At 41.8% G+C, this 15,600-nt stretch overlaps 1 protein-coding gene across 1 annotated transcript in view; it reads right to left on the bottom strand.

The window, feature by feature from the left end:
- Window positions 1-15,600, bottom strand: part of celf2 (cugbp, Elav-like family member 2) — a 1,092,382-nt gene that overhangs the window by 974,776 nt on the left and 102,006 nt on the right. Inside the window, exon 2 of the mRNA XM_059987350.1 lies at window positions 6,121-6,210. The gene's annotated coding sequence lies outside the window, so the exon portion shown is untranslated. The remainder of the gene's footprint in view (window positions 1-6,120; window positions 6,211-15,600) is intronic.

Below are 15,600 nucleotides of genomic sequence, written 5' to 3'. Positions count from 1 at the left end.
TTTTCTGATTTGATACTCTATTTTCATCCAATTCAGTGGTTTGGAGAGAGAATTAAAGCTAGACAAAACCATAGTGGCTTAGAGAGTCATAATCGGAAATGCCTCGGTTTATTTTGATAACAGTGTGGTTTTACTTCTTTGGTTGCTATGATTATCATAAACCAATGCTTCATCAGATGTAGGAATTTCACAAGTATTGGGTGTAGTTTATTTATATTAAGAATTCTATTAACCATGAGTTTGGGACTGAAGCAAATGCTTTTAGGTTATCAATATAACAACATGAAAGATTTGTACCTTTCTGCCCAGCTTGATTTCAAATTACAGAATCTATTATCAGCTGTTCCTTACATCCTTTCATACCCTTATGGCATCTTTTCCGTTCTTCTGTAAGTATACTGTGGTTATCTAATTGAGTGGTGATTGGCTGTGAGATACATGATGTTGCAATTTTATATGTAGCTTGTAAACGAGTATTAGGACAATATTTTGATGAATCTTTTGTGATTTCTCCTTTAGATAAGAGATATGTTTTACCTTCTGTCAAAAATTTGGGCACTTCTTCAGGATTTTAAAGAAAATTTTGATATGTTTTAATAGGTATTGACCAATGCAAGCAATTTTTTATACCAATAATTATGAATATTATCACTGCTGGTACTTTTCCAGTTGTGGATATATTTTATATTTGTTTTTTTCATATCCATTGCAACTTTAGGAGTTTGCCTGTCTTCAGTTGTGTGTCTTCTTTCTCCTCCCTAATCCAGCTTGCTTCTTGATTGTGTCTCACCCCGTTTGACCAGATATCAGACCAAATGTTCATCATCTCTATGTTTGTTGGTAATTCTGTGCTAGGGTTGGTGATATTTTGGTGTGTTAAATTTAGTTTCAATGTTGTGTTTAAAACTTTTTCATTGTTCCTGGACTGATAATTCTGTTTTCTTCATCTAAACTTTTCATGTATCTATTTAGTCTAACTTCGTATGCACTGTTGATTTTAATGTATCAATAAATTCAACAATGACTTGTTAGTTTGATCACGTCTTAGTGCTTGCTTAGCTTTTTTCTTTTAACTTTTTTGCTTGAGCTATCAATTTTATACTCTATTAGGCAGGATATTTCTGCATTTAAGGTTTCAAAATTAATCTCTTTCACCTTTTTTTGAGTCATTTTATTACTCAGGTTTGCATTTCTCTTAATGAGTGCCTCTATTTTGGAGCCATTACACAGCACAGCTGTTAACGCTGTGCAGTACGTTATTATGTGTAGTTCTTCAAATGTTTCAAGTTTTCCTAAATATTGTGGTAATATAATATTCAAAGATTCAATGTACAGTTATTATCAAAGCCATGAAACAAAGAAAGAAAATTATGGAGCTTGTTCAAGGACAAACAACAAACCCCCAATGCACAAAAAAAAAAACAAATCATGCAAACAGCAAAATAAGTGGTTTTGGACAATAGGAGGAATATGGCCCATGGGTAAGGCCAGGTTCAAAGGCGAGATTCTCAAAATGGGGGTACTGCTTAAATTGATTTAACATGAATTACTGTAAATTAGCATGGGCCACGTAGATGCCACAGTAGAGAAAGCTTACCAGCAACATTACTTCCTCAGGAGACAAAGAAATTTGGCATGTGCTCTCTGACCCTCACTAAATTTCTTAGGTGCATCACGGGGTTAGGTGCATCATGGCCTAGGCTGGAAATTGACCCGCCAGAGAATACAAGAAAGTGCAGAGTGTTGTGGACACAGCTCAGCATGTCACAGAAATCAGCCTCTATTCTATGGACTCAATGCACACTTGCGCTACTTTGATAACCAGCCTGGACTACCCAGCCTGGATATTCTCCTTCCCCCTCCTATCACGCAGAAGATACAAGAGCCTGAAGGCTCAAGGACAGCTTCTATCCTGCTGTTATACCAGTGAGCCGTTCAATAGTTTTATGATAAGACGGATTCATGACCTCACAATCAACCTTGTTTTAGCCTTGCACTTTATTGGCTGCCTGCACTGCATTTTCTCTTTAAGTGTAACATTTCCTTTTACATTTTGTTTACGATGTTTGCCCTTGGACTACTTCAATGTAATAGAATAATCTGTATGGATGGGCAGACAAAAGAAAAGCTTTTGACTGTACCTCAGCACGTGGGACAATAATGAACCAATTTATGTTGGAACATTGACAGAAGTGAGGTAACTCCTCTCAGAGAAAGCACCCGTAGTAATATTGTTATGTAACTTTGTCACGAGTCTAAAGACAAGGGAGGGGGTTAGCATTTCATATCGGGTTTGGGAAATCCAATGAAAATTAACTTTATCTGTAAAAACCAATGTTTATTTACTGCTACAAAAAAATATATATGTATTTAAAATTCCCATTTAAACATTTATCTTTTTCTATTTTGTGCTGTGGCAATTGGTCAGTGCTCCATGAACTATCTGAGTGTTTGGGGAAGTCAGTTGGCTGAGATAAATCAAACAGCTCCGAGTGCAACTATTTCAGGAGGGATAACATTTGTGAAAACAAATATTTTCAACTGCATTATTCCCACAGGATGTGTGCACTTATTAAAGTCCAGATACAGGGATGAGAACAAGGTACATGGCTGTTGTTTCCAGGGCCCTTCAGCACAGCTTGTACCGTGCAGTTAAAAATCAAACAGCTTTGGGGGAGGTAGGGAATAAAATGAGGAGGGTGAGGGGGGGGGGAAGAGAGGGTGGAAGAGAGAGTGGGAAGAGAGGGGGAGAGGGGAGGAGAGAGGGGTTGAAGTGGGGGTGAAGAAAGGGTGGGGGTGTGAGAGCGGAGGTGTTGAAGGGGGGTGTTGCAGATGGGAGGTTCAGGAGAGTTGAAGGGGGGATTGAAGAGGGGGTGGGTGAAGAGTGATGAGGAGAGGGGTTTGAAGGGTGGAAGAGGGGAGAGAGGCAGGGCGAAAGTGGGGAGAAGAAGATAGTGGAGGAGAGGGAGAAGATGGGGAAAAGTGGGGAAGGGGAGGAGGAGGTGGGGGGCAAAGGGGAGGAGATGGGGTAGAGGGGAAGGAGAGGTGTGTGGATAGGGGGAAGGGGAAGAGGGGAAAGGGGGAAGAAGGGGAAGAAGGGGCAAAAGGGAGGAAGTGAGGGGGTTGAGAGGGGGAGGGGAGGAAAGGGAGAGAGGGGAGTGTGGTAAGAGGGGGAGGGGGCGAGAGAGTGGGAGGGTCGGAGAGAAGGGGAGGGGGAGTGCGGGAGAGAGGGGAGAGGGGAAAGGGGCTGAAGAGAGTGGTGGTGGGGGGCGAAGGGGGTGTGAGAGAGGGGTTGTTGAAGACGGGTGTTGACGAGGGGAGGTTTGGAGGGTGGAGAGGGGTGGGTGAAGATGAGTGAGGAGAGGGGGTTGAGGGGTTGGAGAGGGAATGAGGGGAGGGGAAAGTGGGGAGAGGATAGTGGAGGAGACAGAGAAGATGGGGAGGAGAGGAGGGGTGGAGGAGAAGGGAGGTGGGGAGGGGAAGGGAGGTGGAAAGGAGGGGGAAGGGAGGGGGAAGAGAGGGGGAAGAGAGGAGGGAAAGAGAGGGAAGGGAGGTGGAGGAGAGGTGGAGTGAGAAGGGAGAAGGGGAGAGAGGAGGCAAGAGAGGGGAGAGAAAGGGGTGGGGGATAGAGCAGGGAGAGGGGGAGTGGGGAGAAGATAGTGGAGGAGGGGAGATGAGGTAGGAGGAGGGAGAGGACAGGAAGGAGGGATGTGGAGGGAGATAAAGTTGTGGGGGAAGGGGAGGAGGGTTGAGAAGAGGGGGAAGAGGGGAGAAATGGGAGGGGTTTAAAGGGGTGGTGAAGGTAGAGAGAGTGGGGAGAGGATAGGTGTAGGGGTAAAGAGGGAAGAGCGGGAGAGAGTGGAAGGGAGTGGATGGGAAGAGGGAGGAACGGGAAAGTGGGTAAGGGGGAAGAGGAATGGGGAAGTGGGGGAAAGGGGAGAAGAGGGTGAAGTGGGGAAGGGGAAGACAGCTGGTTTGAGAGAGCAGGGGGAGTGAGCTGAGGAGTGAACTGAGGTGGAGGGATGAGGTAGAGAGATGAGGGATAGAATGTTGGGGAGAGAGAGTTGGCAGGGACAGCTGGGGAGGGAGAGCAAGCTGGGGGAGAGAGCAAGCTGGGTGAGGACAGTTCTGGGGTGGAGAGAAAGGGCTGGAGTGGGGTGAGAGTGCTGGGGTGGGGAGAAAGCTGTGGGCAAGTGAGCTGCTCTGGTTCAACTGGTCTAGTTAGCAGCCCAAATGTTTCCTAATTTTTTTATATAGCTGCATGGGCCAAACATTGCTGAGCAGGAAATTTTTACCCATTCTGAAAACTGCACAGCACTTTAACTGTGTTTTTGTAATATGCATACAATGAATATTTAGAAAAAAAACTGAAAAATCACATTACTTTTGATTTCATTTATTAATTGATGGATATCATGAAATACAGTATAACGACAAAAATCTTTGTTTTGTAAATTTTTTCACATCCAATTTTATTACAGTCAATAAACACTGTCCATTTAATTTCACATCCAATGAAACATACGTCTTAATCCTCATTAGATCATCCAAATGTTTCACTTCTACCCTGTAACACTGAAACCCTGACAATGTAAATATGTTTAAGCTTTAAAATGTTTCGAAGTATATGTTGTCCTCCATTTATAATTTAGAAAATTTATGGATAATATCAAAGATCAAAGTAAACTTATTATAAAAGTACATATACGTCACCATATACAACCCTGAGATTTTTCAGCAGGCATGCTCAATAGATCCATTATTGAATAATAACCATAATAGAATCCACCAACTTAGGCAGTCAACCAGTGTGCAAAAGACAACAAACTCGGCAAATACAAAAATCAATAAAGAATAATAACAAATAAATAAGCAAAAGTATCAAGAACATGAGATGAAGAGTCCTTGAAAGTAAGTCCATAGTTTGTGAGAACATTTCAATGATGAAGCAAATTAAGTTGAGTGAAGTTTCCCCTTTGGTTCAAGAGTCTGATGGTTGAGGGGTAATAACTGTTCCTGAACCTGGTGAGTCCTAAGGCTTCTGTAACTTCTTCCCGATGGCAGCAGTGAGAAGCGAGCATGCCTTGGGTGATGGGGGCCCCTGATGATGCATGCTGCTTTCCTGCAACAACACTTGGTGTAGGTGTGCTCAATGGAGGTGAGGTCTTTACCCGGGACAGATTTTCTGTTCAACAGCACTGTTGCTCCCATACCAGGCTGCGGTGCAGTCAGTCAATGTACTCTCCACTACACATCTATAGAAGTTTGTCAGTGTTTTAGATGCCACGCCAAATTGCCGCAAAATCCTAATTATGTTTTATATTCATTAACATATTGTTAGTGTATTTCACCATTATATGAACATAGATTTCAAAATTATATTAACATTATATAAAAGAGAATTCCAGCTGCACAGACTATGTGCACGGGAGCATTTCAGTTACTGCGTACCCATGCTGCTTAGAGGGGACAGTGGCACCCCTCTCCATCTGTTACTCCTGTTACTGCCCTGTAGACACTTTAAACCACATTTAATAATGCTGTTTACATTGTAAATGCAGAATGCTATTTATTTACTTATAAACATTTTATTCCTGATCCATCCTTTAACCTCTAACTTCATTAGCTTTCTTTAATTTATATATCACTCTCAATTTTTTCTGTAATTCTTTATTCTTTATAATTGTTGAATGTTGTTTCTTGTTGCATGTAATGCCCTGACTAACACACCACAGCAAATTCCTAATACATTTAACTGTACAAGGCGAATAAAGTTGATTCTTTGATCAGCAATCTGCTTTACATTCCCACTCTGCCAGTTTAATTTTTCATAGACTTGCAATGTTCACATGAGAAATAAAAATGGCAATGTCTACAATAACCTGATTTCCACTTTCACACCCAGGCAAAATCTACATCTCCTTATTTGTTAAATTGCCAAGCCTTTACAATCAGTGCAGGCAAAAACAACATCTGAATAATGGAGCACAGTGTATGTACAGTATGTTTTAAGCACAGGAGGTATGCATTACAAATTTTTAATCTCGAATAGAATATAATATCTATTATTTTAGTCACAGACCAGTTGAATGCTTCGATTCTATAAATAAGCAATCTTACCCCACAGGATAGCAAAGATGCTGGTGCTGAGTTTTCTCCCGCTGTCTTGTCTGCAGACTGTGGTGCACCCAGACAAGGTTACAACACGCCCTAGTGGAACAAGAGAAGAGAAGATGATAAAGTTCTGCTGTACAGTCACTGCTGCCTTATTCTCCGAATGATCCAACTTCACATTTGAAGATCTTCTCTTTTCCCATTGACAATATTCGATCCTACATTCCACAAATACACTCATGGGTCACTTTGGTAGACCTACAAAAAAAAGCAGCCACTGAGTGAATGTTCACGGTCTTCTGCAAATATAACCCATCCACTTCAAGGTTTGACATGCTGCACATTCAGAGATGCGGCACTGTGCACCACCGTTGTAACGTGTATGGGTATTTTTATTTTATTTAGCGATGCAGCGTGGAGTAGGTCTCTCAATTCACACCACCCCAATTAATCCTAACCTAATCTTGGGACGGTTTACAATGACCAATTAACCTTCCTAGTACGTCTTTGGACTATGGGAGGAAACTGAAGTGCCAGGGGAAAACCCACGCATTCCACAAAGATGGTACTGGATTTGAACTCTGAACTCTGGAACGCCCTGTCCTGTAACAGTGCGGTGCCAACAGCTTGAATACTCTTGTGACCTCGCTCATTTACAAAAAATTTTCGGCTATAGAACTGCCACTCACTAAATGTTTATTTGCTGTTCACACCATTATCTGTAAACTCTAGAGACTTTTGTGTGTGAAAATCAGTTCTGAGATACTCAAACCACCGTGTCTGGCACTAACAATCATTCAATGGTCAAAGTCACATAGATCGCATTTCTTCCCCAATCCGACTAGAACTGAACCTCTTGACCATGCCTGCGTGCTTCTGTGCTTGAGTTGCTGCCGCATGATTGGCTAATTTGGTATTTACATTAACTAGCAGGTGCACAGGTATAGGCAATAGAGTGGCCACTGACAATAAAGATCATTGGAAGATATAAAAGATGCCATTTGTGTTTATCTCATTTAATCTTTTCTGGAATGATTACAGAACTTGTATTGGAACAAAATAAAAGAGGCCAATCAGAATCAGCTTTATTATCACCATTGTTGGTTCATGACACTTCTGCGATCCAAAGATGCTTCACAAGTCAAGAGTGAGGCATAATACTCATTGATTACAGCTGTTTTATTAAGTGTTACAGTAGCACAGAACGAACAAAAGACACGTGAGAGAACAAAAGGAAAGAGAAAAGAAATAGCATCTGTAGTTATCTCATACTTAGAATAGAGTTAACACAAATTCCTGTGATGAGAGTTAATTTACCAAATAGCTAGATTCAAGTAGAGTGACACTTGCTACTGAAAACCAAGGTTTCTTTAAAAACTACAGAAGCAACTGTACAGTAGTTACTTGAAAATTCGTTCAACAATTACATATACATAGGTGATTGTATAAAAATACGAAGATAGGAAAATTAAACTACAAGTAGCAATTCTACTCTCCACTCCACTGCAGGTTTGATGTGAACTTTGTCGGCTTCTGTTGCAATCTACACGCAGAAGAGCAAATATATGGAAAATGAGCAGCAACTGCATTGTTATCTCTCACCAACAATCCAAGTGTTTGCCAGTGCCGATGTTGCAGCCATGTTGTGTTGCATTCAAAAATTTCTGAAATATTTGTCCAGAGCAGTCTCATCCGGTAGCTGTATAAATTCATGTGGCCACATCGGAGCCAACTTCCAGCTGAAGCAGAATGGAGAATATTTCCTCCAGATACAGTGTCTTGAAAACGTATTCAGCCCCCTCAACTATTTACATATTTTACGGTCTCATTTTCTAAATTTAAAACTGAGGGGTGGGACTAAATGGCACTCAACAGCGAGTTCTTTGTGCTCATCTGTAGAAACAGCTTAATTTCGACCTTTAGTGTCTTCTTTTTCCCTTTTCAAGGTGGATGGGGTTCTGATGAAGACTTGACCTAGAGCTACGCTCAAACATAGCTTCTTTGTGGCGATGGGACCCGCTCCCGCGGTTCACCACCCAGCCACTTCTCGATATCCCAATGACACAACCTAGAAGATGAGCATGCTTTGGGGTTCTAAGGTTTAATGGCCCTGGGGACGAGCCGATTCTTTGTCAGTGCCGTCAACTGAAGCATCATGGGAGGAAACAGAACATCAGGATCTGCGGATCAGCTGCCGGGGGCTCTATACTTGGATTGTGCTCTTCCCCTCTTTCTCTCTTGTTGGTGGGGGATATTTTCTTGCCAACGCGAGTAGGAGACTCAGGGGAAAAAAAGTGACACAGCAGATTTTAACATCATAGATCAATGAGTTGTTTGCCTTTGTTAGTTTCCTCTCTGTGAAAGGGTGACTCCTCTCTGTCCCTTGATTCTGTAGTATGTTGAATTGTCAGGTGAATGATTAGTTTTTATTGGACTGCAGATCGCGCTTTTTCTTAGGGGTTTTGCTATTGCTTGTATAGTGAGTGAAGAGTGTTGATGCTTTTTTGTTGAAGTAAGGCTAGGGGAGAAAAAAACCAGAGGACATGGGCTAAGGGTGAAAAGGGAAAAGTTTAAAGGGAACATTAGGGGGAGCTTCTTCACACAGAGAGTAGTGGGAGTGTGGAATGAGCTGCCAGTTGAAGTGGTGAATGCAGGCTCATGTTTAACATTTAAGAAAAAGTTGGAGAAGTAAATGGGATGAGAGGGATACGGAGAGATATGGTCTAGGTGCAGGTCAGTGAGACTAGGCAGAAAAATGGTTCAGCACAGCCAAGAAGGGCTAAAAGGCCTTTTTCTGTGCTGTAATGTTCTATGGTTCTATGGTTCTAAGTGGGGAAGGGGGATGGCACTATGCTGCTGCTTGTGCATCAGTGGAGAAGCGGGCTTTGGGGATCTAATGTTTTTACTGTAATTCATTCTTTGGGGCACTCTTCTGTTTTCATGGATGCCTGTGAGGAACAAGAATTTCAGGTTGTATATTGTATACATTTTCTGATATTAATTGAAACTATTGAACTATATTAAAGTAGGATTTTTGAGCTAATCTACAAAACATTGTGCATCACGTCAAATTCCAAAACCTGTCAACAATTTACTAAAAATTCAAAACCAAATTTGTGAGGCTGAAAAAGTATTCATCAGCTTTGTAATTAATTGACTAACTTTCCACAGGTGCAAGATATTACCTTGCCGGGTCTCCCAATGTTTCATGAAGAAAATTGGAAGATCACTTGAATAAAAACATTCTATCTCTGTAAGTTGCAACAGTGTTGTAGATTTTCAGAGACCAAGTCAAACATCCCGTCAAGATGGTGCCAGCATACAATGCTCCCTTGTTCGATGTCTTCCAGATAGCTCACAAACATATGTCCTTTCTACTTCTCTTATGTCTGCTTTTCACCTTAAATGTGATAGAGTCTGTCATTTACAGTTTGGAGATCTTTTGCTTTGGAGATCACTTTGCTCTCTCCGAGAAGATTCTGGTAAACGAGTACAACCTCAGATGGCCTTGAAGTGAAGAAACTTTGAGATGGGGTGCAAGCCGATATTTGACTCCATTTCACTGGTTGAAGATTCCATTAATCGCCGATTAAAACTTCGAGGAAGGGTGAAACTCGGAGGCAAGTGTGGATGACAAGTGAGAGTTCAGCCCCGACTGCCTTCCTTTTGATTGCTACCGAGTAGGATTCTGTGAGCAGCCTGTCGTTGCGTGGCTCGCCGTGGCAAGCAGGTAGGCCTCTGCCTCACGCGGTGTCCCTCTTTTTCGATGAATGTTGGCAAAATCGGAGGATGGTATCCTGGTTCTACATTGATGGACTGTGTTCTGCATTGACAGACATGGTTTTTATATTGTGTTTTTTTTAAAATCACCTGTTCCTTTCCTGTTTTGTTGGGCAATGAGGGAGGTTGGGGAAATGATGCTCTGTTGTATTCTGTTAATTATTTGTGTGGGGGAGGGGTTGGTTGGATGTTGATATTCTTGTTCCGTATTGTGCGGGGGGGGGGGGGGATTTGGGGGTTGATGATCGGGATGCCATTCTTTTTTGTACGGGGGGTGGGTGGGTTTGACGTTTCTCTCGGAATGACTTTCATGGTCTTTATTTGTTTCATGGCTATCTGGAGAAGATAAATCTCAGAGCTCTGAATGGAAACATGCTTTGATAATAAATGAACCTCTGAACCTCTAAAAACGAAGACAAAAGAGCATTCAAGGCAAGTCAGGGAAACGGTAATGGAGAAGCACAAATCTGAGGGAAGGTACAAGATCATCTCAAAGGTGCATAACATAAAGCTCAGTGCAGTGCAATGTGAAAAAGTGAAAAAAATATGAAAGCACTGCCACACTGACGAGGTTGGCTGTCCCTCATCACCAGAGAGGAATGACATATATATAAGAGGGGTGACTGAGGTACCAACAGTCACTCTGTGTGAGCTGCAGAATGCAGTGACTGCAACTGGAGATGAAGTTCATGGCCCTAAGGCCTTGATAAAAAGGGGTGTTTATGGAAGAGTGGCAAGGAAGAAAGCCCTGGCTATTAAAAAAGCATATTCTTGTCCAAAAAGACTTTGCAAAGCATCCCTTCAAAGATACTGTAATGATGTGGAATGAGATCTTGTGGTCAAAAAAGACTAAAGTGGAACTTTATGGCCTCAACACTAAGCAGTATGGGTGGTGTAAATCTAACACTGCACATCAGCCAGGTAACACCATCCCGACTGGAAAGTATGGTGGAGGTAGCATCATGCTACGCCGATGCTTTTCAGCAGCAGGGACTGGAAATCTTGACAGGATTGATGGGAAGATGAACGCTGCTGAACACAAATAGATCCTGGATAAAGACCTGCTGGTCTCTGCCAGAAAGCTTAAACTGGGGAGGAAGTTCATCTTTCAGCAGGACACCGACTCAAAGCACATTGCCAGAGCAACCATGGAGTGGCTTCAAATGAAGAAAATTGCTGTCCTTGAGTGACTCAGTCTGGGTCTTGAACTTAACCAAACATCGCTGGCAAGATTGCTGTCCACTGCCACTCCCCAACTAACCTGCTACATCTTGAATAATTTTGGAACAAGCAATGGGCAAATCTTGCTCCATCACATTGTGCAAAGCTAACAGACACTTATCCAAAAAGACTACTGGCTGTAATAGCTGCAAGAGGTGGTTCAACTAGGTACTGAGCAAAGGGGAATAAATGCTTTTGAACTGCTGACATTTCAGTTTTTGAATTTTAAAGTTTTTCCATGCTTGGCAATTTCCCCTGTTTTTTGGGCTCTACTGTGAAAAAGCAGCATTCTCAAATAAAAATTCTAAGATAACTTGATCAAAATCCCTGGTTCTAATACTCATTTATGCGAACAAAGGGTTGGGGCCTGAATTATTTTACAAGGCATTGTAGATTTCGTCTACTTGGCAGCAAAAGAAATCCATTCTTCACCTGAGGCAGTAATCACAATCTGGAGAAAAAAAGTGATCAGCCCTCTAAGCGTTCACTCATCACTTGCAAAAACTGTTATGCCAGAGGAATCATTAAACGTAGAACGTGCCAAAAACATTACAGCCGGTTCAGGGACAACATGTGTGCTTCTAGCAACCCAAACCCCACTGTAGCTTCCGGTGCATCGACCGATTCCACTTTGATACAAGAATCAACAGCGTAGAAGTTTGATCTCTCTTCAACGCAGCAAATGTGCAGCTTTGTGGCATGAACCCCAAACCGAGCTTAAGAAACAGAATTTAACATACAAACCTTAGGAATAGCTTCTTTCACTCCATCATCAGACTTCTGAATCGGCAGTGAAACAACCCATGAGCACTTCTTCACGATTTTTGCTCTCTTTTTCAGTACTCATTTCCTTATACATATTTCTTATTGTACTTTATAGTATATTTTATGTATTGTGCTGTTTTGCTGCCACAAAATCACAAATTTCATGGCATTCGGTATGTCAGTGATAATAAACACTATTCTGATTCCACTGCCATCAGATTTATGAACCCATGAACTTTACCTCACCATTCCTTGCTTGCACCATTTATGAATATTGTTCTTTATATTAATTTTTTATGTTCTTTAAAAAAAAACTCTGTGACATGTCAGTAACAAATGAAGGAATTAAAGATTAGCTTTATTTGTCACATGTGCACCAAAACAGTGAAAATACAGCAAAGTGTGTCATTTGCATCAGATCAAATTCACAAGGATTGTGCTGGGCCAACGTCACAATTCCTCCGACGCCAATGTAGCATTCCACAACTGGCTAACCGTAACCGTACATTGTTGGAATGTGGAACACCTCAAGGAAACCCGCACGGTTGCAGGGAGAATGTCTAAACTCTTTACAGTTAGCAACAGGGATTGAGTCCCAATTGGCGATCTCTGGCACTGCAATGGTGTTACACTAACCGTTATGCAACCGTGCCAAAAGCTGATTCTGATTTGTGCTCAGCACATTAAAAAAAAACAGGGTAGAATTTATAATCCAGCATGCTCTCATTTCCTCAGTTCACTTAGCACAGGGTCTATTTATTTCAGCAAGGTTTTGAAAGATTGGGCTGCATATGAATAAAGACCTGGAATTTTTCCGAATCGACATGACAACGTTACAGTGAAATCTTGTCAAGATTGACGTCAATCATGCTGTTGCCAACTGCGCAAAATGTTCTGTGGATATCATTTGCATATGACAAAATGTTGACAAAAAGTGAACATTTATGAACTTTAGGAGGTTAAATAAACACAGGAAGCGTTTGCTAAGCCCTTCGTTCTACTGAATGTAACATGGACCTATTAATTACCCTTCCTTAATTGCCCTCGAGAAGGGGATGAGCCCAAACTGTTGCTGATAGTGGGATGAAGATGCCGGGTAAAACAGTGAGGCATTCTGAAGGGAGGTAAATTGGTTATACAATAAGCCAGCATCTGTGAAATGGTTTGTGGAAGGGTGGGATGAAGCTCGAAAGTTTAAGAACTGCAAGAGATGACACAGACTGGGTAAGAAACTCTTTCCTTCGTGATAGAGAGACTCTGGAATACACTAGTGGCAGCTATCAACTGTCTGTATACCTTTAGAGAGGGGCTGTAGACCAGAGGCTGAAGAAGGCAGCCTGTTTTGGGGTTAGCGGACTGTGTAGTTGTGTGGGTGGCGGGAAGTATGGGTTTTGTTTCGCTGTTGTTGTTTTGTTGTACTCTGTGTTCTGCCGAGTGTTGTGGGAATGCCACGTTGGCGCCAGGATGTGTGGTGACACTTGTCGGCTGCCCCCAGCACACCTTCTGGTACATTGATTGTTTTTATAAAAATGGCAAATTGCATGGTATGTTCCAGTATACACATGATAAATAAACTTGAATCTGGTAACAAACAAGGGCTAGGCAGAAAGGGAATCAAGTATTCACTTGTTCTATGTGATGTCCTGGGCTAGAACTATCACTTCAGTAGGAATTTTCTGGGCTCTTTTCTTCACTCTGGGATTTTTCTACACTTTCCATCTGCAGATTCTCCTTCAAATCTCATGACAGCCTGACAGAAATACATTGGCATTCTAGATCAGATCTGACACTCCGCACACAATAGCAATATGAGAGAAACATTCAACAGTCCAGCTCCACCACCAGCACAAGGGGCATTTAGGGGTGGAAATTAGTGCTGGTCATGCCGCATTGGTGGGTCTGTAGTCACATTCATTTATTTGTCACATCTGCATGAAAACAGACAGTGAAACGTGTTGTTTGCATTAACAACCAATGCAACTGAAGGATGCGCTGGGGCAGCCAATAACTGTTGCCACACACTCCAGCACCAACATAGAATTCTTACAATGTTCAGCAGAACAGCACAATAGGCCTCCTTCTCCTCTTCCACCCACCCATTCACACTTTCATTCAGGCCTCCAAGCACTGGATACTTTTGCCAATAAAATCTGTTTTAAAAAAGTTCCAAATTTCCTTAATTGCTTCAATTAAATCCACAGTTGCTGTGGTGGAATTTGAACTCATGTCACTGAACTAACAGTTCAAATCACTAGGTGATGGTCACAACAGTATACTGCACTGGCAAGCTCTGGTAGGTAGGGCTGATAGACCAGCAGGTCTCTTTCCTTCTCCTAATTGGATACAGTCACACAGTCACGGAAGCATTGCAGCATTGAAACAGGACCTATGGCCCATCTAGACTATGCCAAACTATACTCAGTGTTCACTTTATTAGTCAGCTACTATACCTAATAAAGTGCCTGCTGAGTATGCTTGTGGTCTTCTGATGATGTAGCCCATCCACTTCAAGGTTTGATATGTTGTGCATTCAGAGATGCTCTTCTGCACATCACTGTTGTAATGTGCATTTATTTGAGTTACTTTTGCCTTCCTCTCAACTTTAACCAGTCTGACCATTCTCCTCTGACCTCTCTCATTAACAATATGCTTTCACCCACAGAACCCCAGGTCACTGAGTGTTTTATTTTGTTTTGCTCTGTAAACTCTAAAGACTGTTGCATGTGAAGATCCCAGGAGACCAGCAGTCTCTGAGATACTCAAACCATCCTGTCTGGCACCAGTAATCATCCACAGTCAAAGTTACTTAGATCACTTTTCTTCTAAATAGTTGCTCTGAACAACAATTGAACTCTTGACCATGCCTGCATGCTTTTATGTATTGAGTTGTGGCTGATAAGACATTTGCAATAACGAGCAGGTGTACAGGCATACCCTAATAAAGTGGCCACAGAGTGTATTATTTTGCTTAGTCCCAACATCGAGTGCCTGGAGCACAGAGCTCCATATCCATATTATCCATGTACTTAACCAAACTTTTCTTAAATATTATCCACCATCACGGCTGAATAATTTGCACATTTATAGCTACAGGACTTCCACAGAGCTACACTGGCTGGAAAACTCTTGGAGACACCCTGAGGTTGTGAAAGGCACTGTATTTTTGCAAACACTGTAGTTCCCGTTCCACACTCCACAACTTTTTTCTCAAATCTAAGTATAGCGGTAGTAGAACTACTGGGATTAAAGAATCTCACAGCACAGCAATTAAGGAGCTCAAAATCCAACCCCAAAATTTCACTGCTTAATTCCCTATTTTTAAATTTCCAATTACAAATCCCTCGACAGGGACAGCCAATTCTTATTAACTCTCCAGCAGTCTACAATGCATATGCCCTCCTTTATCCTGTCACTTTCAGCTCCTGTCATCTATTCTTCATGTAAACCTCCATTGAACTTTAATCAGTATGAAAAATTCAAGTTCACCTGTAAGGTGGGTGTGCCGAGCAACATCACAATTTAATGGATGCAAGAACTGGAGTCTTTCTCTGTTGATTGCATCTGTGAATTTATTAGGGCCATACAGAGCCTGAAATTGAATCCACGTTGCATTTCCACAAAAGGTTTATGAAATGCTAATATTATGTTGTATTCAGTTTAAAGAAAATACGTGGAAAGTTTCCAGAGTGCAGCTGGTTTCCAATGAGCTATTATCCTTGA

The sequence above is a fragment of the Hypanus sabinus genome, chromosome 13, assembly GCF_030144855.1.
Source record: "Hypanus sabinus isolate sHypSab1 chromosome 13, sHypSab1.hap1, whole genome shotgun sequence".
NCBI lineage: Eukaryota > Metazoa > Chordata > Chondrichthyes > Myliobatiformes > Dasyatidae > Hypanus > Hypanus sabinus.
The sequence above is the reverse complement of the archived record's forward strand: the minus strand, read 5'-3'. Positions and strand labels throughout refer to the sequence as shown.